Source organism: Solanum verrucosum, unplaced genomic scaffold (assembly GCF_900185275.1).
Source record: "Solanum verrucosum unplaced genomic scaffold, falcon-dt-bn FXZP01000070.1, whole genome shotgun sequence".
NCBI classification, from domain to species: Eukaryota; Viridiplantae; Streptophyta; class Magnoliopsida; order Solanales; family Solanaceae; genus Solanum; species Solanum verrucosum.
This window is the reverse complement of record NW_026020244.1, coordinates 165,904-191,333: the sequence shown is the minus strand read 5'-3', so window position 1 is coordinate 191,333 and position 25,430 is coordinate 165,904. Positions and strand designations below refer to the sequence as shown.

The window sequence follows — 25,430 nt, the reverse complement described above, 5'->3', positions numbered from 1 at the left end:
TCATTATTCAGGTGGGTCCTTGCTATACTATGTTCCATTATTCATGAGGGTCCTTGCTATACTACGTCCCATTATTCATGAGGGTCCTTGTTATACTACGCCCCATTATTTAGGAAGGTCCTTGCTATACTACGTCCCATTATTCAGGAAGGTCCTTGCTATACTACGTACCATTATTCAAGAGGGTCCTTGCTATACTACGTTTAATATACTAATAATACAACCAATATACTTACCCCCATATGGACTATAACTTTTTTTTTTGTGCAATGTTGCCATTTAGATCTTTGTAACCTAAATTGAACATCCAGGTTTTTGGATCTTTGATCTTGGAAGAAATTGTGCCCCTGCTTCAACAACGTGATGGTTGGTTTGTGGTTTTGCCTTTTGACGAGGATTGCTAGCACTTGTCATGTTTTACTTATTTCCAACCGGCCAATAGTCGTTATTGATTGAATGTATGCACCCAAATTTACTTTCTTTGAGGGACTTAAATCCCATATCCGCCTTCATTTCACGATACTCCTTGTTTAGCTTTCATTAAATCGTGGACTTTTCTGAATCCAGAATTTATCGATAGATGACAACTCATTGGCCTGATGCTTTGCCTTGTACAATCCAGAAAGTTGGTAGCCAGTCTTGAAATCCTTTCTCACTTTCTTGACACAAACTCGACTCAAGGACATGTGAAACCAAGTGATGAAAAGGGGAAGAAAAATATATCCTACACAAGAATAGAAGAAAATGATTCGATGAAAAATCTCTTTTAGAGAGAGAAAGAAAGAAAAACTTATCTGAGTGTGGTAGCCGACTCTACTGATCAGGACATGCAATTTGAATTGATACCTGATTTGTCCATCCAATCTATTCCTCAACCATTATTGATCATTTAATCTTGATGTGGAGCACCAAAACAATTTGACGGACTCATAAATAACTTCAAACTCTTATTCGCCTTGGGATGTCCATGAGGGTTTTTACCATTAAAACACTTCCATTTTGATTTCTTCAACTCTCATTCGCCTCATGGTGCCCGTCAGGGTTTTCACCAATAAAACTCTCTCATTTTTATTACTCTCAACTCACATTCGCCTTATGGTGCCCGTTAGGATTTTTACCAATAAAACTCTCATTTTTATTTCTCTCACTCATATTGGCCTTATGATGCCCAGTTAGGGTTTTCACCAATAAGACTCTCTCACCATTTTTTTTAATTTTTTTTTCACTACTCACTTTCGCCTTACGATGCCCACTCATGGTCTTCACCAATAAGACTCTCATTTTTATTTCTCTCAACTCACATTCGCCTTATGACGCCTAGTTAGGGTTTTCACCAATAAGACTCTCTCATGGTTTCATCACCTGTACCCTTAACAAACCTTTTCTTGACATCTCAAAGGTTGATCCAAAGGCCTTTCTTTGATTAAAACACGACTTTTATACAAGGTTAGAAAGAAATGACTGGAAGAAGGCTCAAATATGGCTTTAAATGATGGGGTTGACTTTAGCTTCAGGATAGAAAGAAAAAATAAAATGACTTTTGCCCCAGTTTTTGCAATATGGAATTTTGGTTTTTTATTTGGTTAGACTGAACCCCACACCAGGGTTGCCTATGTATCTTATCGAAACAAGAATCAGGTCAAACGTAATTCGTGTTGATTGATTTTCTTTTTTTTTCTCTTTTTTTTATATGGAAGAGCTAAGGAAGCAGAAGAACCAATAAAGTAAATTAACTCTCAACAAGGGTGACAACATATGAATTAATACTTTGACACAGAACCAAGAATTTCCATTACATCAACCTTTGAAATGTCAAGTCCAAACATAAAGGTTTCTAATACCGAAAAATCACATCATATATAATATCTCTTCACAGCATCAACATTGATGACCATTTCTGTCATTTTGCCTTCTATATTTGCTAAGTAAAGAGCACCATTGGATAATACATTCTTTACAGTGAATGGTCCTTTCCAATTTGGAGAAAATTTGCCTTTGACTTCAGCCTAGTGTGGCAGAATACGTCCCAACACTACTTGACCCTCTTCGAAACGTCTGGGATGCACCTTTTTGTTGTATGCTCGTGCCATTCTTTTCTGGTACAATTGTCCATGGCATACTGATGTCAATCGCTTCTCATAAATCAAAATTAATTGCTCCAAGCGTGTTCTGATCCACTCATCATCATCAATTTCAGCCTCTACAACAATCTGCATGGATGGAATCTCAACCTCTGCAGGTATAACTGCCTCAGTCCCATATACCAGCGAATAGGGGGTGGCACCCACTGACATACGAACTGTAGTGCGATAACCCAACAAAGCAAAAGGCAACTTTTCATGCCATTGTCAAGAACTTTGCACCATTTTACGAAGTATCTTTTTTATATTTTTATTGGCAGCTTCTACAGCCCCATTTGCTTTTGGGCGATAAGGAGTCGAATTTCGATGTTCAATCTTAAATTGACGGCATACCTCTTGCATTAAACGACTGTTGAGATTTACAACATTATCGGTAACAATTACCTTTGGAATACCAAAACGACAGATGATGTTGAAATAAATGAAATCCACCACGACATTCTTGGTCACTGATTTGAAAGTTATTGCTTCCACCCACTTTGTAAAGTAATCAATGGCCACCAGGATGAACCTATGACCATTCAATGCTTTTGGTTCTATTGGTCCAATCACATCCATTCCCCATGCCACGAAAGGCCATGGAGCAGACATCGCAGGTAACTCGGAGGGAGGGGAATGTATCAAATTACCGTGTATTTGACATTCATGACATTTACGAAAAAATCGTATAGAATCCCGCTCCATGGTGAGCCAATAATAACATGCTCGAAGTATCTTCTTTGCCAGAACATATCCATTCATGTGAGGTCCACAAACTCCTGAGTGTATTTCAATCATTATTGTTGAAGCCTCTTTAGCATTTACACATCTTAGAAGACCCAAATCAGGTATTTTCTTGTACAATATGCCTCCGCTTAAGAAAAAACCGCTAGCTAGTCGCCGAATAGTCCTTTTTTTGATTCCTAGTGGCATTAGTAGGACATTCTCCAGACTGAAGATATGTTTTAATATCATGGAACCAAGGTTACTGTCAAATTCTTCCTCCACCATGTTGCAATAAGCATGCTGATCACGAATCTGTATGTACAAAGGGTCGATATAAGCTTCATCAGGATGTTGGAGCATCGAAGATAAAATTGTCAATGCATCAACAATCTCATTATGAACTCTAGGAATATGTCTAAACTTTATTGACACAAATCGTCGACAAAGATCTTGTAAACAATGTTGATATGGTATGAGCTTTGGGTCACGAGTCTCCCATTTTCCTTGAATTTGATGGACTAGTAAGTCTGACTCTCCTAGCACTAGCAACTCTTAGATGCCCATGTCAGCAGCTAACCTCAAACCCAGGATGCAAGCCTCATATTCTGACATATTATTGGTACAATAGAATCTAAGTTGGGCTGTTATAGGGAAATATTCCCCTAATTCAGACATAAGAACTGCTCATATCCCAAATCCCTTCTTGTTAGAGGCACCGTCAAAGAACAACTTCCATCCTTGATCCTTATCATGAATAAATTCATCAATACATGACACCTATTCGTCTGAAAAGTAGGTCTTAAGTGGTTCATATTCATCATCAATAGGGTTCTCTGCCAAATGATCTGCCAATGCTTGAGCCTTCATTGCGGTCCGCGTCACATAGATAATGTCAAACTCTGTGAGTAATATTTGCCATTTCGCAAGCCTGCCCGTGGGCATGGGCTTTTGAAAAATGTATTTTAACGGATCCATACGAGAAATGAGATAAGTAGTATAAGATGAGAGATAGTGCTTCAACTTTTGTGCTACCCAAGTTAGGGCACAACACATTCTTTCGAGAAAGGTGTACTTCGATTCATAAACGGTAAATTTCTTGTTGAGCTAATAAATGGCCTGCTCTTTCTTCCCAGTGCCATCATGCTGACCCAATACACAACCAAAAGCATTATCCAGTACTGACATATATGATATCAATGGTCTGCCCGGCTCGGGAGGAACCAACACAGGGGGATTTGATAAGTAATTCTTAATTATTTCAAAAGCCTCTCGACATTCTTCGGTCCATTCGACTGTGGCATGCTTTTTTAACAACTTAAAAATGGGCTCGCAAGTTATTGTAAGTTGAGCAATGAATCTACTGATGTAGTTTAACCTTCCTAGAAGGCTCATAACCTCAGTTTTGTTCTTTGGAGGTGGCAGTTCCTAAATGACTTTTATTTTTGAAGGATCTAACTCGATACCTCGTCGACTGACTATAAACCCCAAAAGTTTTCCTGACGGTACTCCAAATACACATTTTACATGATTAAGCTTGAGAATATACCTGCGAAGCCTTTCGAAGAATCTTCTTATGTCTTGCACATGATTTGACTGCTTTTTTGATTTAATGATCACGTCATCCACATAAACTTTGATTTCTTTATGCATCATATGGTGAAACATAGTTGTCATTGCTCTCATATAAGTTGCCCCCGCATTTTTTAACACAAATGGCATGACTCGATAACAATATGTACCCTATTGAGTGATGAAAGACATTTTTTCTGCATCTTCATCATCCATAATAATCTGATGATAACCCGTGTAGCAATCCACAAAAGATGCAATCTCATGTTTAGCACAATTATCCAACAAAATATGAATGTTGGGCAAAGGAAAGTCATATTTTGGACTTGCTTTGTTCAAATCACGATAATCAACACACATTCGAACTTTGTCGTCTTTCTTAGGGACAGGTACGATGTTGGCTAACCAACAAGGATATTGAGCGACTCGAATGACTTTGGCCTCAAGTTATTTTGTGATTTCCTCTTTAATTATTACACTCATGTCAGTTTTAAGCTTTCTCAACTTTTGCTTTACCGGAAGGAACTTAGGATCAATCGGCAACCTGTGAACCATCATGTCAGTGCTTAATCCCGACATGTCATCATAAGATGATGCAAAAACATCCTTGTAATCAAACAGAGCCTAGATTATATCCTCTTTTTGATGTCGAGCATGTATGCTTATCTTAGTCTCCTGAATATTTTCAGGATCCCCTAAATTTATCATCTCAGTTTCACTCATGTTGGGATTTGATTTATTCTCAAAATGTTTGAAATCCCTGCTTACTTCTTCAAATACTTCGTCTTCATCATATTTGATTTCTTGACTTATTATTTCAAGATTAGGTCGAAGATTAGATTGGATTTTATTATCTAGCGAAAAAATTTGCATTCATGGCATATCACTAGAATCGGCATCGAAAGAACTGTATAGAAGAAAATAAAATAAATATATTAGACTAAAATAAAAACACGATTACATCCTATTGTAAAAGAAAATAGAGAGTTTGAAATAAAACGGCGAGATAAAATCCGAATTACAACCCTTGAATAAATCGGATGACAAAAGATAAACAAGATAGACTACCAAGATTCATTCTTAATGGGGAGAGGAGTGGCCTCCCAATTGTTCAGCTGGACATCAGGACCAATGAATTGCACATCTCTGTCGCTAGTGCCTTCTCCGAGTTCAACCATATCAGCCTCGACAAATAAATCTTGAAAATAGTTGATCAATTCTTCATGAACCTCCAGCACTGGCTCTGGGAATGGTGACTCAGAAGATTCTATTGTGCGGGCTTTGAGGAAAGATTTGTATATGGGTGGTATAGGCTTGGTAAGTGACTATTGTTGACACACAATTTTGACCCTCATTTCTTCTAATTTATTGTTTTAAAGTTTCAAAATTAATGATATATAAAATTATCTTTTTGACAACTATGTTTACTACTATAACTACTTATCTGACAAATTTTATATTCTATTATTGAAATTTTTATTATTATCACTTTTCACACTCTTTTATTAAATAATCGATTTGTCATTGCTTTATTTCAAGTTTCACACTTATTAAAGTAATTTTAAGTTCATATTTTGCATCTATATTTTTATAATTTTATTTTGTAAATTAGTATTTGTCATCCTATAATATCATATTTATGGTTTTAGCTATTAAGTTATAGGCTCAAATAAATTAATTTAAAGAAAAAAAAAGCCCAAAATGCTCCAGCAATTTAACTATGTTCCAGCTCATTTACAAGTTTAAATATTCAGCAATTTGGCTATCCAAATGCAGCCCATCTCGGCCCATTTTTTGCTCAAAATGTAGCAGCCCAACTACTCAATTCAACGGACCCATTTCCACTAACATGTCAATTTAACCCTATTCTTAAACTCTAGCAGCCATATCCCACCCCTCATTCCATTTTCAACCATAGTAGGTAGCACCATAACTGTGGATAGTTTTTGTCCAACCTTTTGAGCAAATTTCATTCATTCACTGTGTTCTAGCATATCCTAACGTTCAAAATTTCCTTCTCACTCATATTCAACAATTTAGTCAACACAAGAAGCCAAATAACTTTTTGATTTTTGATTCTTTGGGGCAGAAGTTCATTGTTAAAACAACTTGATCTACGGAGTCCAAGATCTTCATGTGATTTTTCTCCAACCAAGACAAATTTGAAATTCAAAATAAATCCCGCTCAAACTCTAAGCTCTGGGCTTTATTTTTTCTTTCTATAAATACTCTCATATATCTTCAGTTGAAGGGAGGGTTTATGGGCTGGCAAAAGAGATCACGAAAAAGACTTGAATATTCAAAAGAATACCACTTTTTTTTTACATTTCAATATCTCCTACTTTACTTTCTCTTTTGTTTGACTTTGTTAGAGGAACAACGTAGATTCTTGATCGAAAATGACTCAGTTCACTGCCCCATAGCAGGTGATATTTGCGTTCTTTCTCCTCTAGTTCTGCTTTTGTTATGCCAATTTTTTTTTTGAGAAAGTTACGGGTCAAGAGTAATCTTTGTTCGTTGGGCTATAATAGTAAGTAAGGTTAAAAGATATTATGTTAAGTTTAAGTCATGTGAGAACATGGCAGTTTTATGTTCGTTTTTTAGGTAGAAACATACTTAAAAGATATTAAAAGATATGACTATTACTTTTCTTAGTTTAGCTTACTATATATATATTGTGCAGATTATGTGTCTTTCCCTAATTAAAATATGGATTTATGCTTGTAAAAGCACATCACTCTCCTTACCTATATCTTTCTCATTTTTTTTTTAAATATATACAAAACATAAGTTGAAGTTTTCCTATATATATATATATATGTGTGTGTGTGTGTGCGCGCGTGCGTGCGTGCGTGTGTGGGTGGGTGGGTGGGTGTGTGTGAGTGTGGCATTTTTATAACCGGAAAGCTTATGTCATAATTTTTATTATTGTTCAAACCTCTAATGAGTAGTACTTTTGTAGCTTAAATATGAAAAGATTTATCTATTATTCTTATACTTTAAAATTGTTTGTAGTAATGGCTTTGAATTTGTTCTGCATTTGTGTGTTTTAATGTTTTGAATAGTAAGATATTGTGTCATTTAACCCAATTTTATATCTAGTTTATTTGATATTGAGCATTGTTGATTTGTCTTACTAACTCTTCTTTACTTTTTTTTTTTACTTTCTTTGCATGAACAATTTTGGAGCAAAATTGGAGTTCCTTTGAGAGACTCTCACTACAACATATCCTCTTTCCATCGAGCTGAAGTTAAACAAGACGAGCGAAGAAATCAGGAAAAAATATTTATATAAATATTTATATATTTTTTTAATTCTAGTCGTTATTATGATGTGTTTGTTTTGGTTTGTTTGTGAACTTGTGTCTTGCTATATCTTTTGCACTTTGTTTGCTTTGATGTGCTTTTGGGGGTGAGGTTAGCTTACTTTTTTTATTTATTTTATTATTATTATTATTATTATTATGATTTAGTTGTTATTTTGTTTAAGGTTTTCCTTTGTTTTTTTTTAAAAACATTTCTTTTACATCATTTTAAACCCACTAGTTTTTCATTAATTTTATTCAACTTGGCAGTGACCCTTTAAAAACAAACAAATAAAAAAAAATGTTTTGTTGTAATTATATTTTTTTTCAAAAAGGAAACATCTCATGAATTCATGAATAAAATTTTTTATACTATATCTTTTAATCACATATTACGGATCAACAACAAATTAGTTTAGACAAATTATCCTTTCTTAAATCTCCATCATTTTAAATATAAATATAAAAGAATTTTCAAATGTGGAAATGTTTTCCAACTTACTTACTTGACTTTTCTGATTCTTTTACTATTCACTTTCTTTAAAATTAAATAACCTAAGTTTGGCCGGTTAACAGTTTTTAACTGATCTTAGAGGATGTCTTATCCCTTTCCTTTAGGATAATTAGAACTCTTACCTAGAATCACATAGGTTTAGTAGACCTTAATTGAATTCAATTTTAGCAGTAGTTACTTAAATATTTAGGTGTCCTAATTCACCATAATTAATTAGGTGGCAACTTCTTAAGTTAGTTAATAATTTGGAAATCACCAATATGTGTACACCTTTTGGACCTCGAGTTAGGGTATAACAACTTGAAGACTTCACTAGGGAATTAATAGGTTCTAATCATAACAGACTTAGATTAATTATTAATGTTTTAGCATATGCTTGCTTGCTTGCTTTATTTTACATGCCTAATGCTTTATTTTTCGTGTTTATGTGATATAAACTGTTTATTTGTTATTGTTTATCTAAAATGTCTATTTGTTACTGATTTTATATAAATTGTATATTTGTTACTGCTTTATAAACTGTCATTTCGTTCATACTTCTTCCAATTCTGGAAAATTCACACAATCACACGTACACGCGAGGTGTGTTTTGCGCACCCGCAAATTTCTTTCAAAATCCCAAAAGTTAGGAGAGTTGGCATATGCGCGGGGTGTTCGGATCTTTTTCTGTGTGACCGCGTAGCCTCCTCACTCGAGTTGTCCACTCGGGAACCTTGTGTCTAGTAAACCAAATCTTAGAAAAAATAGGATAGAGCTAAGTCACCCTTCAATTTAAGTCATGCATGCATTCACCTTAGGTGGATCGATCCCGGGTATCGAATCCACATTTAAGAAATCCACTTTTTTTGTCAACGGGTTTCATGACCCAACGACCAACAAGCATGTTTTGTGCAACGTGATAATGATAGACAAATCCAAGTCTAATTTTGACATAGTAAGTTTGGGAATTATGTGTTCATTTTATTTCGATTTGTAATGTAGGATGAGTTCAGTCCCCCGAGTGCCCAAAGTTAGGATGGTCGAGGGTTTCCCGCCCAAATTGAGGATGTGGTGGGAAAATTTCACTCCAATTAAAAAACTAGCAATTACAAGAAGGTTGGGGTGCTTCCCTTTGCTATTCAAAATCACCCCCGACAAACATGTGATCAGAGCACTAATTCAGTTTTGGGATCCAGACCGTGTTGTGTTCGCATTCAAAGACTTTGAACTAACACCTACATTGGAAGAAATCCACTATTTCACCAGTTTGAAGTATCAAAGAATGGGTCAAATTATTCCGCACAGTCAATCAAGGAGGAAATTCCTTCGCTACTTAGGGTTGAAAAATTAAAAGAAACTTCGGTGCTTCGAAAATAATTGGGTTTCTTTGGACTACCTATATGAGAGGTATGGATGCTCGAATAGTTACAAGTTGTTTAGGAAAGAATTCTCTTGCACTCAAGTTCATTGGCAAGTTAGACGCCCTATTGCATTTGATGTGACTTTACTAGGGACTTTGGTATTTCCACGAGAACACGAATACATTAGCACTTGCATATGTTCTGTGGCTCGAGTACTTTTCGAGAGAGTAGATGGCGAAGAACTCACTGTGGTTCCCATGATTTTAGCAGAAATATTTCGAGCTATTGGGAAATGTCAAAGAGGGGAGTCAAACTTCTTTGAAGGTTGCAATCTTCTTTTACAAATATGGGCAATGGAACATTTGCACTAACGTAAAAACATGGATGACATATGCTTTAGTAACACAAATCATATCAACAGTTTTTACGATAGGATGAAAGAGTTTGTGTATCCGGTTGGTACTGATGATTGGTATGAGTTCCTGGCCCACCGTACTAGTGACCGAGTTCAGTGGAAATATCCATTACTCCCACGTTCCCCTGCCTATATAAGATGTAAAAGGTTTTATTATATTGAGCTTATTAGGTTGAAAGGTCTCCAGCCATATGCTCCAGTGAGCGTGCTTCAACAGTTAGGTCAAGCACAAGTGATTCCTCTTCGAGCAAATATGAGGAATTCTGAAATTTCCTTTAGACCAAGTTTTGAAGTCCCTAGAGCCAGAGAGATTCTTCATGAGTGGGACAATATCCTCACGATAGATATCGGAAATAAGACTGAAAAGGAAATTCCAGAATATCAGGTATGGTTTCGAGAAGATCGCAATAGCATAAGTCCAGAAGGTGAGCAAGGTTTTGACGATATTGGAACGACGATCTGGATAAGACATTCTCGTTTTGGAACCAAAATAGTTACTCCTGAAATGTTAGCTCAAATGGAAAATTTAATGCGATATTTGGATAATGCGGGAGTAGGACCTAGCAACGTGGGAGCATCATCTTCATTTCCTCCACCAGCGTGATTGATAACAAATTTAGGCCAAGTCTTAGATTTGTCTTTATATTATGTCATCTTTTATGTATTGTTATTTCTTTTAGTTTCTTCGTTGTACTCTCCTTTTTTTTTGTATTAATGAAAACTTGGTCTTTTGTTTCCCAAAACTCGAGTTGTCACAAATTAATGGTTTGGATCAATCTATCATAATCACGTTATGTTTGACATTTAGGCCCACCTCTGGCAAAAAGAGGTCCCGTGCATATTAGGATACATTTTCTTTTGAATATTTTGTTTATTATTTTGTTATGTGATTTACTTGTTGTGCAATACATGCTTATTCTATATTTATTTATTGTTATTATTTAATTATCTGCCTAATTATTAATATCATTGAAACAACAATCACCCACTTGACACTAATATTTCTCTCTTTTTGAAGGTTTTCTTTCTTTCGATTTATTTTCCCCAAAGGTTGATTTGCGTTAACTACGAACTGGCGGATCATCCATACTTTACGAGATCAAAAGCACGTGCAGACATGACTGATTCAGGTGCGTCTGATCAAAATGGTTTGGGGCTTGTCACTGTCCTGAGAGATGAACCCGAGACTTCGAAAGGAAGGGAACCAATCCTTTATGATGAACACATTGCTAATTTGATGCAAAAAATGGCCAATATGCAAAGTGAGATTGATCGACTTCGAAACCTCACCAATTTGTCCATCACTGTGAACATGCCACTTCCCGAGAATGGAAAAACACAGCTACTCTGCCTCTTTTTCCATATGTTGACTGTCCTACTCCTCAATACTTTCCACCAAACCCTTCCCTTCACAAGACCAATCCAACTGCTTCCAAACAATCCACCAACCCTCAACAACCCAACTTTCCACAAAACAATCCGCAACAAGCCAACCTTTACCCTTCACTACCTCATATGCGCCCCACACTTCACTTATCAAACTCCAGTCATCCAAACTAACTCACTTACCCAAACTACCCCGCTCACCCAAACCACCTTACCTACCCAAAAATACCAAGCAACCCAACATGTACCGGTGGCACACACTACAATCCCGAACGTCTAATATGTACCTCAAGTATATGTTGCGGAAGCTCAACCTTTCCTTAATCCAATACCAACCATGCCAGAAGTCGATCCATATGAAGATATGGAGAAAGAAGTAAGGTCAAGAACAAATGACAATGTAGCAAGGGAGATTCGTAATTTAAAGGAAGCTTTCAAAAGTATCCAAGTCCATAAGGGGGTTGAAGGTCTTGAATATGAGGATTTATGCGTTCATCCCAATGTTGAATTACCCGTAGGGTATAAGGTACCACAATTTGATGGGAAGGGAAATCCTCGAGCTCATTTAAGGTCATATTGTGACAAGTTTATTAGAGTGGGGAAAGATGAGGCCATTAGAATGAAGTTGTTTATAAAGAGCTTGACGGGAGAGGCCCTTGATTGGTACACGAGTCGAGACCCACAAAAATCGAATAGTTGGGGTGCGATGGCGCAAGAATTCATGGATAGGTTCAAGTTTAACACTGAGGCAATTCCGGACAGGTTCTACTTGATGAAGTAAGAAAATAAGTCAACAGAGTCATTCAGAGAGTATGCAATGCGGTGGAGAGCAGATATCGCAAAAGCTCAACCTCCAATAGCAGAAAGTGAGATGACCTCTCTTTTTATGCAATCCCAAAAAGATGCAACGTACTATGAAAAGATGATAAGTGTTGTAGGGCAAAAGATCTTTGATGTTGTCAGGATGGGAGAATTTATTAAAGAAGGTATTAAAACTGGGAGAATCACTAATTTGGCAGCCCTGCAAGCAACAAGTAAGGCCATTTAGTCAGATTTAATCGGAGGAGCCCTTAAGAAGAAGAAGGACGGTGTGTCTGCTGTCATGACCATCCAGGAGCGTAGGCCAAACCAGATGTTAACCTACCAAAACCCTTTACCCCAACCTTCTTACTATAGTCAGTATACCCAAATTCCTCAACCTTATTATCAACCTTCATCTTCCACCTAGAGCACCTGCCTATCAAAATCCATCACGATACCAACTCGCATATCCATCCAATCCTACTACCAACCACAAAACTGTCCATCAAATTCACCCAGACCCCCCCCCCCCCAAACTTTGAAAACAGACCAGCCAAAACTTATATGCCTTTAGCTGAACCTTTAGCCCAACTATATAAATGGTTGAGAACTGCAGGAATACTCCAACCAATCCAAGGATGAATTCCCAATCCCCTTCCTGGATGGTATGACGAGACTAAGCACTGTGCATATCACTTCGGAGCTGCTGGACATGATACTGAAAGTTGTCTTACTCTCAAAAACAAGATTGAAGCATTGATCAAAGAAGGAATCATTCAACTCAAAGGTGTTTCCCCCAATGTAAACAATAACCCACTGCCAAATCATGGCAATGTTAACATAATCACCGTTGATGAAGATTGCAACTTGGAAGGGACCATAGTACCAGTCAAGATAGAGGAGAATGTCAAGACATCGACCTTTATTTCTCCTGTAATCAAAGTCCAAGCTTGAGCGCCAATTGAAGTGGAAGTTTTTCTTCCCAAGCCTAGGATTATGGCCCTTGTCGCTCAATCATCCCCTTTTGACACTAAAGCAGTTCCTTGGGATTATTCGACTAATGCAAGTGACCAAGGAAAAAGAAAGATAGTTGTATAAGTCGTTGCTGCATGAATGACAAGATTCGGGCGTTGTTATGCCCCTGAAGAAGTTGTACGAGGAGGACCAAACAAGGAAAACAACCAAAAAAGGGTTGTGACAGAGGCTGAAGTGGAAGATTTCTAGAAGAAGATGCCAACTAAGGAATATTCAGTTGTTGAACAGCTGAAGAAAACTCCTGATCAAATTTCCTTAATGGCGTTACTGATGAATTCTACAACTCATAGGAACGCTTTGGTGAAGGTTTTAAATGAAGCTTATTTTCCAGCTGAGACCACTAGTGAGAAATTTTCTGTCATGGTAGGACAAGTTTTGGAAGCTAACAAAGTCACCTTTCATGAAGATGAGTTTTTGCCTGAAGGTTTGGGACATAACAAAGCGTTGAACATTACTGTCAGATGTAGGGATAAGTTTATTTCAAGAGTTCTAATTGATAATGGTTCAACTGTTAATATATGCCATTTCACTACTGTTCGAGCTTTGGGAATCGACATTGGAAAGATTCGTGAAAGTCATGTAAGGGTTAGAGGCTTTGACGGGACACAAAGGGGAGTCATTGGAGAAATCGATTTGACATTGCAAATTGGACCTGTGAAGTTCATTGTGGAATTCCAAGTGTTGGATATATCTGCTAGTTATAATTTATTACTTGGCAGGCCATGGATTCATATGGCTGGTGTGGTCCCTTCCACTTTGCACTAGACCTTGAAATTTTTTTGGAACCATCAGGAAATTGTTGTTCATGGAGAAGGTAACAACTCAATATATCCTAAAAATTCATCCATGTTATTGAAAGTATGAAAGAGTTGGATGGGTCTGTATTCCATATTAGGGAAATTGTGTGTGCTACTCAAGTTGGAAAGGCAAATTTGCCACGTGTGCTTATGATGGTGGCTTGGGAAATGTTGAATAATGGTTTTATCCCGGGTCAAGGTCTTGGAGAGAAATTGGCTAGAATAGTGGAACCAATTCAATTGCCTGGTCAGAAATACACCTTTGGTCTTAGATATGAGCCTACTCCTGAAGAAATCTCATCGGCTAATCTCAAAGGAAAAGTGACATTCCCTTACCACAACCTATCCCGCCCTTAATTCAGTCATTTTCCAAGGCGTTTGCTGCACAAGGATTAGAAGAAGCTGTTGAAGATAACCTCACAGAAGGACTCAAAAACTTGTTCATTGAAGAAGCTGAATGCAATATGATTTTGAAGGACCGCACCGAGGCCCCGACCATATGGGATGCTATGCCTGTAGATGCTTTGAACAATTGAACTTGTAACCCGTCCCCGGTTCTCTTGGAATCTTGGTAGATAATTGTATTAGAATTAACAAAATAACATGATTCAAATTGAGGCCTGAATCGTGTTTTTGAATTTGATGTGTTTTGCCTCTATCTTTTGAAAGCTTAAATGCCAAATCTATGTTACCTTTTTTTTTCTGCTTTAAATTTTAAAATTTGTCCTTGATTTTTTATTTTATTTTTATTTATTTTCTCTCTTTCAGTAAGCAAACTAATAAATCTGTCAATGCCGAGAATCTGACATGTAAAGAAACGAGCGAACAAACCCCAAACAGTGAACAAACTTTTGCAGAATATGAAGAAGATGTGCAACCTGGAGAGTTGACTAAGGAGTTTGAACATTTTGAGAATAAAGAAAAGCCAAATTTGGATGAAACTGAGACGATAAATTTGGGAGATTCAACAGAATTGGTGAGGGAAAAAAGAATTAGTGTCCATTTGACTCCGTCCCAAAGAAAAGAAATTATTGATCTTTTGAGACAATATATGGATGTGTTTGCATGGTCTTATGATGATATGCCGGGTCTAAGCACGGATATTGTTTCACACAGGTTGCCAATTGATCCCTCTTGCCCCCAAGTAAAGCAAAAGCTGAGAAAGATCAAGCCTGATTTGAGTTTAAAAGTTAAGGAAGAAGTCTCCAAGCAATTTGATGCCAATGTCATTCGGGTCACCAAGTATCCCACGTGGTTGGCCAATATAGTACCAGTGCGTAAGAAAGATGGAAAAATCAGAGTATGCATAGATTATCGAGATCTCAACAAGGCTAGCCGGAAGGATGATTTTCCTCCCCCAAATATTCACATACTTATTGATAATTGTGCAAAGCATGAGTTGCAGTCATTTGTTAATTGTTTTGCAGGATATCATCAGATTCTAATGGATGAAGAGGATGCGGAGAAAACCGCATTCATCACGCCTTGGGGAGTATATTGTTACCGGGTAATGCCTTTTGGACTCAAGAATGCAGGGGCAACATATATGAGAGTTATGACTACCATATTTCATGATATGATCCATAAGGAGATTAAAGTCTATGTGGATGATGTCATCATCAAGTCACGGAAGAGCTCAGATCATATAACAGATTTGAAGAAGTTCTTTGACAGATTAAGGCGGTACAATCTGAAGTTAAATCCCGCAAAGTGTGCATTTGGTGTCCCTGCCGGGAAGCTGTTAGGTTTCATCGTGAGTAGGAAAGGGATAGAGCAGGATCTTTCAAAGATAAAGGCTATTCAAGACTTGCCTCCTCTAAAGAGTCGAAAGGATGTAATGAGTTTTCTTGGTCGCCTCAATTACATTAGTCGATTCATTGCACAATCCACTGTAATTTGTGAGCCAATCTTCAAGTTGTTGAGGAAAGATGCTGCAACCAAATGGATGGAAGATTGTCAGAAAGCTTTTGACAAAATCAAAGAGTATTTATCTAGTCCACCAGTCTTGGTGCCCCCAGAATCTGGAAGACCATTGTTGTTGTATTTGTCAGTGTCTGACAATGCATTTTGATGTGTGCTAGGACAACATGACGAAACTGGAAAGAAGGAGCAAGTTATATATTACTTAAGCAAAAAGTTCACTCCTTATGAAACTCGGTAAAAGTTAAGACATTATTTATGTGTGTATACCACTTTTCTCATCTCAAGGATGGATCCACTCAAGTATATATTTCAGAAGCCTATGCCCACTGGCAGGTTGGCGAAGTGGCAAATTTTGCTATGTGAATACGACATTGTTTATGTCACTCAAAAGGCCATCAAGGGATAGGCGCTAGCTGATCATCTCGCTGAAAATCCCATGGATGAAGAGTACAGGCCACTTAAAATTTATTTCCCTGATGAAGAGGCTTTATTTATTGGAGAGGATATTTTCGAAGAATATCCCGGGTGGAGAATGTTTTTCGATGGTGCTGCAAATTCCAAAGGAGTCGGTGCTAGAGCAGTATTGATTTCAGAATTAGGTAAACATTATCCTATCTCAACAAAGTTCAGATTCTTATGCACAAATAATATGGCGGAGTACGAGGCTTGTATTCTTGGGCTTAGAATGGTTGTTGATATGAATATACAAGAATTGTTGGTTATAGGTGATTCCGACTTATTGATTCATCAGGTTCAAGGTGAATGGAGCACCAAGAATGTGAAGATACTCCCATATTTGTTGTGTGTGAAAGAATTGTGCAAGAAATTTGTCAAGATAGAATTCACACATATACCTCGAGCTCAAAACGAGTTTGCAGATGCGTTGGCAACCCTGGCTTCTATGATTTAACATTCAGACAACAACTACATAGATCCAATCAAGGTCAATGTGCAGGATCAGCCAGCCTATTGTTTCCATGTAGATGAAGAACCGGATGGACAGCCTTGGTACTATGACATGAAGAGGTATTTCAGAGAAGGAGACTATCCAGAAGGAGTAAACAATGTTCAAAAGATGACACTTCAGAGACTCGCAAATCACTTTTTCCTAAGTGGGGAAATCCTTTATAGGAGGACTCCAGATTTGGGATTGTTAAGATGTGTTAACTCTCAAGAGGCAAGCAAGTTGATTGAAGAAATACATGGGGGTACAGGTGGGCCGCACATGAATGGTTTCACTTTGGCAAAGAAGATTCTACGAGTTGGATATTTTTAGATGACCATGGAAACAGACTGCATCCATTTTGTGAGAAAGTGTCATCAATGTCAGATTCATGGTGATTTGATTCGAGTTCCACCGAATGAGCTAAATGTGACGAGTTCTCCTTGGCCATTTGCAGCTTGGGGCATGGATGTCATTCGCCCAATTGAGCCAGCCGCCTCAAATGGACATAGGTTCATTCTGGTAGCTATTGATTACTTCACAAAGTGGGTAGAAGCATCTTCATACAAGTCTGTGACAAAGAAACTGGTGACAGATTTTGTTCGCAATAACATCATTTGTAGATTTGGGATCCCCGAGTCAATTATTATAGATAATAGAGCTAATCTCAATAGTGGCTTGATGCATGCGATATGCGAGAAGTTTAAAATTATTCACCGCAATTCCACTCCTTATCGACCTCAAATGAATGGAGCAGTTGAGGCCGCCAACAAAAATATCAAGAGGATATTGCGGAAATTGACTGATAACTACAAGCATTGGCATGAGAGTTTGTCCTTTGCCCTTCTTGGCAACCGCACCACAATCAAGACTTCGACTGGGGCGACACCTTATCTTTTGGTTTATGGAACAGAAGCAGTGTTACCAATGGAAGTTGAGATACCATCTCTGAGGATCATCCAAGAAGCTGAGTTAAGTGATGCCAAGTGGACGCAAAACCGATATGAACAATTGATGCTCATTGATGAAAAAAGAATGAATGCAGTTTGTCACGAGCAACTTTATCGACACAAGATAGCTAAAGCTTTCAACAAGAAAGTAAGACTGAGACAGTTTGAACCGGGACAATTGGTGCTGAAGCGAATATTCCCGCACCAAGATGAAGCTAAGATAAAGTTTGCACCTAATTGGCAAGGACCTTACATAATTCACCGAGTACTGACTGGAGGAGCTTTGATTCTAGCAGAAATGGATGGAAAGATATGGCCAAAAGCTATCAATGCAGATACGGTTAAGAGATACTACATCTAGAGGTTTCTATTTCATTTTCTTGTAATCTTTTTGTCATGTATTGGAACTACGTTTTGACCTGATTCCCATGGCGGGATACGTAGGAAATCCACATCGGATTTGGTCTTTTAGTAGGTTTTGCAAAATTTTCTTTCTATGTAATATGAACTACGCTTGGCCTGATACCCTTGGTAGGATACGTAGGCGGCCTATATCGGCTTTGGTCACTTTATTAGAATGTTTTTTCATTTCTCCATTTCTTTGTGTAGCAAACTACGATGGCCTGATTTCGTTCAGATACATAGGAAACTCAAGGAGGGTTCGACCCCTTTATTTCAATTTTAATCGTATCCTTGGGTTATGTTTGGTTTGGTGCCTTGATAGAATATTGTGCATCCTATAGAAGGTTCAGTATCATCATGACCAAAGGACAACATATCCCTTTCACCAAAAACTGGGACAGTTTTAAGGGAGTCATTGCTAGAAGATAACAAGAGATTTGAAGAGTAGATGGTCAACCAAATCACCCGACAGAACAAAGACTTCAGATAAAGGATGTTCGCTTTGTCTCACGACATGTCACAATTTGAAGTTCGACAGAAATTCTTTATTACTATATGCGTATATTATTTTATCTTATTTTAAAAAAATGATTTCCAATTAAATGTTTTGTTGTTATTTATTTTCCTTGTTATTCATTAACCAAGATTTATTATAGACGAAAGTTACAAGTCCAAGAAAAGCGGGAAGAAAGAAGTATGAAGAGTCAGACCTTCAAAGTCAATGCAAATCAATCTCCCCCAAAACTTATAATTTTTCTTTGAGTGCAGGTTTGTCAGGATTAGCAGAAGCTGAGAAGTGAATAACGCCTATAAAATCGAAAAGTCTATATGACTGGGTGGTTTGAATTACTCACTCATAAATTTATGATACGAAACTTATAAATAAAGAATTACAAAGGTTTTAAAATGTGTTGATACACAAATATTATTTAAAAGCATTGCATAAAGTTTTGCTCTGCATAAATACTTTTAAATGCACTGCATAAATGCTTTCAAATATTCTCAAGCGCACTGCACAAATGCTTTCAGATGTTCCGCATAAATGCTTTCAAATATTTTCAAATGCACCGCACAAATGCTTTCAGATGTTCTGCATGCATGCTTTCAAATACATTAAATCCACTACACAAATGCTTTCAGATATTTTCAAATGCACCGCCCAAATGCTTCACACAAATGCATATTTTCAAATGCACTGCACAAATGCCTTCAATTATTTTCAAACGCACCGCACAAATGCTTCTAAATATTTTCAAATACTTTATATTTCGCACAAATGCATATTCTCAAATGCATAAATACTTTCAAGTATTTAAAAGGATCCTACATGGCTTTATCACTTTTCTAATACATTGCACAAATGCTTTCAGTTGATTGCACAGATGCTTTCAAATATACTGCACAAATGTTTTACCAAAATGCGTTGCTTTCAAAGACTTCTTTTTCATAAATCACCAGGCTTAAAAAGTCTCATTCTTAAATCATTTGGCTAAAAGCCTCATATCCAGAATTTATTTGGTTAAGGCCCCGTTTTCATTAATCATCACTGAAAAGCACCATTCCTCATGAATCATCGGCCTTAAACCTTTTTTTTTCTTTCTTTCCATAAACTTTGCAAGATTTTATCTCATTAAATCATTTCGGCTTGCAAGGCCGCATTTTCATAAATTCACATCCAGGAGGTGTTATTTCCATGTGTTTATCGCACCATGCTTTATGTTTAATATTATTAACTGTTTTGTCAAAGTTTGAGTTCTGCAGGAGCTTTAGCACAACGTGGAACTTTATCTAAGCAGTGAACTAGGGCAATTTGTGAAGAAAGTTTAGCTTTCCAACAAAGGTCAAAGATCTACCTCAAACTCTGCTCGACTCCACTCTCAAATACTCTCCTCAATCACACTAACCCGTAACATCATAATTCACTCTGCTCGACTCCACCGTCAAATACTCTTTTCAATCACACTAACCAGTAACATCATAATTTAACACCGGGGCAAACTTTGTAAGCTCGTGCCTACCTTGTTTTCAAGATCCTCTGCCACATACTTTATCTAATACCCCTATCTTTTTCGCCTCAAAGGTTGCATTTGTTGGTCGGGACAAAATAGGCTATTACATCATTTTCTTTGCCCAAAAACTCTTACATCGTCTCTGGTCAAAGAGGGACAAGCTGTTGACACACAATTTTGACCCTCATTTCTTCTAATTTATTGTTTTAAAGTTTCAAAATTAATGATATATAAAATTATCATTTTGACAACTATTTTTACTACTATAACTACTTATCTGACAAATTTTATATTCTATTATTGAAATTATTATTATTATCACTTTTCACACTCTTTTATTAAATAATTGATTTGTCATTGCTTTATTTCAAGTTTCACACTTATTAAAGTAATTTTAAGTTCATATTTTGCATCTATATTTTTATAATTTTATTTTGTAAATTAGTATTTCTCATCCTATAGTATCATATTTATGGTTTTAGCTATTAAGTTAGAGGCTCAAATAAATTAATTTAAAGAAAAAAAAGCCCAAAATACTCCAGCAATTTAGCTATGTTCCAACCCATTTACAAGTTTAAATATTCAGCAATTTTGCTATCCAAATACAACCCATCTCGGCCCATTTTTTGCTCAAAATGTAGCACCCTAACTACTCAATTGAACGGACCCATTTCCTCTAACATGTCAATTTAACCCTATTCATAAACTCTAGCAGCCATACCCCACCCCTCATTCCATTTTCAACCATAGTAGGTAGCACCATAACTGTGTTCTAGCATATTCTAATGTTCAAAATTTCCTTCTCACTCATATTCAACAATTTAGTCAACACAAGAAGTCAAATAACTTTTTGATTTTTGATTCTTTGGGGCAGAAGTTCACTGTTAAAACAACTTGATTTACGGAGTCCAAGATCTTCATGTGATTTTTCTCCAACCAAGACAAATTTGAAATTCATAAATTCCGCTCAAACTCTAAGCTCTGGGCTTTATTTTTCTTTCTATAAATACTCACATATATCTTCAGTTGAAGGGAGGGTTTGGGCTGGCAAAAGAGATCACGAAAAAGACTTGAATATTCAAAAGAATACCACTTTTTTTTTACATTTCAATATCTCCTACTTTACTTTCTCTTTTGTTTGACTTTGTTAGAGGAACAACGTAGATTCTTGATCGAAAACGACTCAGTTCACTGCCCCATAGCAGGTGATATTTGCGTTCTTTCTCCTCTAGTTCTGCTTTTGTTATGCCAATTTTTTTTTTGAGAAAGTTACGGGTCAAGAGTAATCTTTGTTCGTTGGGCTATAATAGTAAGTAAGGTTAAAAGATATTATGTTAAGTTTAAGTCATGTGAGAACTTGGGAGTTTTATGTTCGTTTTTTAGGTAGAAACATGCTTAAGAGATATTAAAAGATATGACTATTACTTTTCTTAGTTTAGCTTACTATATATATATATATATATATATATATTGTGCAGATTATGTGTCTTTTCCTAATTAAATATGGATTTATGCTTGTAAAAGCACATCACTTTCCTTACCTACGGCTTTCTCATTTTTTTTTAAAAATATATACAAAGCATAAGTTGAAGTTTTTCTCTCCTACTTTGTTAGTATATATATGTGTGTGTGTGGAATTTTTATAACCGGAAAGCTTATGTCATAATTTTTATTATTGTTCAAACCTCTAATGACTAGTACTTTTGTAGCTTAAATATGAAAATATTTGTCTATTATTCTTATGCTTTAAAAGTTGTTTGTAGTAGTGGCTTTGAATTTGTTCCACATTTGCGTGTTTTAATGTTTTGAATAGTAAGATATTGTGTCATTTAACCCAATTTTATATCCAGTTTATTTGATATTGAGCATTGTTGATTTGTCTTACTAACTCTTCTTTACTTTTTTTTTTTTTTACTTTCTTTGCATGAACTTGGAGTTCCTTTGAGAGACTCTCACTACGACATATCCTCTTTCCAACGCTAAACTTGGAATATGCACTTCCCCTTTATTTCCCTCTCTCGCTCCCTCGAATTGGATTCGAGCTGAAGTTAAAGAAAACGAGCAAAGAAATCTGGAAAAAGTATTTATATATTTTTTTTAATTCTAGTCATTATTATGATGTGTTTGATTTGGCTTGTTTGTGAACTTGTGTCTTGCTATATCTTTTGCACTTTGTTGCTTTGCTGTGCTTTTGGGGGTGACGTTAGCTTACTTTTTTTTTTTATTATTATTTTTATGATTTAGTTGTTATTTTGTTTAAGGTTTTCCTTTGTTTTTTCTATTAAAAATATTTCTTTTACATCATTTTAAACCCACTAGTTTTTCATTAATTTTATTCAACTTGGCAGTGACCCTTTTAAAAACAAACAAATAAATAAATAAAAAATGTTTGTTGTAATTATATTTTTTTTCAAAAAGGAAACATCTTATGAATTCATGAATAAAAGTTTTTATACTATATCTTTTAATCACATATTACGGATCAACAACAAATTAGTTTAGACAAATTATCCTTTCTTAAATCTCCATCATTTTAAATATAAATATAAAAGAATTTTCAAATGTTGAAATGTTTTCCAACTTACTTACTAGACTTTTCTGATTCTTTTAGTATTCACTTTCTTTAAAATTAAATAACCTAAGTTTGTCTGGTTAATAGTTTTTAACTGATCTTAGATGATGCCTTATCCCTTTCCTTTAGGATAATTAGAACTCTTACCTAGAATCACATAGGTTTAGTAGACCTTAATTGAAGTCAATTTTAGCATTACTTAGTTAAATATTTAGGTGTCCTAATTCACCAGAATTAATTAGGTGGCGACTTCTTAAGTTAGTTAATAATTTGGAAATCACCAATATGTGTACACCGTTTGGACCTCGAGTTAAAATGGGGTATAACAACCATACATCTCTCTTCTACTTGTTGGCCTTCATTTTGTCCTCGACTTTGGGCTTGTATCCTAACCCAAAAGTACCAAGGCTCTTCTGTGGACTCACCGGATAAGCTCTCCCTTGCAGGAATATCCCCAAGCCTTTACTTGGTTCAAACCCATGTTTCAGCATTTCATTCACCATCATCACGGATGCCATGGGCAATTGTGGTTTTGAAATGAGATTTGCTTCAAGGATATGCTCAACAACCACAACCTCGAAAGCTTGCTAAACCAGTGCCCCATTCTCATTATTCGCCTTGACAAAAGGGAGGGAACAGTTTTTGTAGACTGACAAGTCCCCCTCACCATGAATAATTACTTCTTGCCGATCGTATTCAAACATAACCATTTGATGCAACGTAGAGGGTACTGCCCCAACCCTATGCATCCATGGTCTCCTCAACAATAGATTGTAGGATGCATTGATACTCAACACTTGAAAATTCACGGTGAAATCGACAGGCCCTAATTTTAGTATGAGCTCTATCTCCCCAAGGGAATCTGTTTTGGACCCATCAAAAGCCCTAACACATACGTTGTTGGGTCGTACCCTTTCAACATTAACATTCAATTTTTGTAGAGTTGACAAGGGACAAATATTTAACCCAGATCCTCCGTCAATTAGAACTCGAGTGACATATCAAAGCTCACACTTTACAGTGATATGGAGGCCTTAGTTATGTCCGGTACCTTCCACTGGTAGTTCATCATTTGAAAAGGTGATGTGGTTTACCTCAAATATTCTCCCAGCAATCTTCTCTAACTGATTCACTGTAACTTCATTAGGAACATGTGCTTCATTCAGAATCATCATTACAGCTTTACGATGTTCATCTGAATGTATTAACAAAGACAACAAAGAGATTTGGGCTGCAGTTTTCGTTAACAGTTCCACAATGGAGTAGTCTGACAATTTCATCTTTCTTAAGAACTCTTCTGCCTCCCCTTCAGTGACTGAATTCTTAATTTGCATTTGGTCATTTTTAGTTTTCCTTAATTCAGTCGGGGCATAGCATCTTCCCGAACGAGTTATTCCTCTTATTTCATCTACTTCTTCATTGACTTCTTTCCCCTTGTATGTCACAACAGTAGGCTCATAATTCCAAGGGACAGCCTTGGGATTAGTCATTGGAAGTTGGGACACTGGCCTAATGATCACAGGTGGAATATAGAATCCTTGCACGATCAAGATAGGCTTGTTTGGCCCTCTTAGAACAACCAATCTTGCTTCTCTCTGACTTGCCCAAACATCTTCAAGTGCTCCTTTCACAGTTAGGATGGGTGTATTTGATGGGCCTAACTTTTCCGACATCCTTTTTGCCCCTGAAGGCACCATTTTTGTCAAGTCAACAACATTCGCCGAATTTTTCTTACTAGTTCCAACCTAAAGGATTGGCTTGTATAGGACTGCAACTTCTTCGCAACTATTCATCATTTCTAACATGTTTGTTTCAGTATGCTTGGCCAATGGATTTTGATTGATGTTTGGTCCATTTGGGTTTTCAACGATAATTCGATGAGTATTGATCAAATCTTGAATTGCCTCTTTCAAGTACCAGCACCTCTCTATGCTGTGCCCTAGGGCATCAGAACAATAGGCACAGTGTTGAGAATAATCTAGATTTCTCAAGGGAGGATTCGACATCTTTCTTTCAATAGGACTCAAAACATTCAACGTCTTTAAATTTTTAAACAAGCTAGCATATGATTCTCCAATAGGGGTGAACTCGTCTTTAGCTCCATTTGCCCTCTTGTATTTTTTTCTAGGACGAAAAGGAATTCTAACGGTATTTTGGTTAATTTGCGAGGGTGGTGGATGATTTTGAGGAAATGGTGCACCCTATTGCGGATAAGAAGGGGGTGAAATTGGCTGTGCACTAAAAATGGGATATTGAGGGTATAGGACATGATATTGTGGAGTTTGGGAAGGAAAATAGTGTTGTGGGTGATTATCTTGGACATAGGTTCGAGGTGTTGGTACAACAGTGGCTACATCTTCCCTTTTTTTCTTCCCTCCAATATTTCCAGAACCATTTTAAAGCGCTTGTGTTGTCGCTTTTAAGGCAGCTTGGCTTACGATCTTTCCACACTTGATGCCATTTTCCACCATTTCCCCAACCTTGATAACTTCGGTGAATATCTTCCCGACGGTAGAAAGCAAGTAATGAAAGTAATCAGGTTCTTACGCTTTGAGAAAAACGTCAATCATCTCCGACTCCTTCATTGGTGGTTTAACCCTAGCAGCTTGCTCCCTCCATCTAA

The 25,430-nt window shown here is 36.7% G+C and overlaps 1 pseudogene; it reads right to left on the bottom strand.

Annotated features, from left to right (window-relative positions):
- Positions 1–1,853: 1,853 nt before the first annotated feature.
- LOC125833029 (uncharacterized) lies at positions 1,854–24,600 on the bottom strand (annotated as a pseudogene).
- Positions 24,601–25,430: the final 830 nt, after the last annotated feature.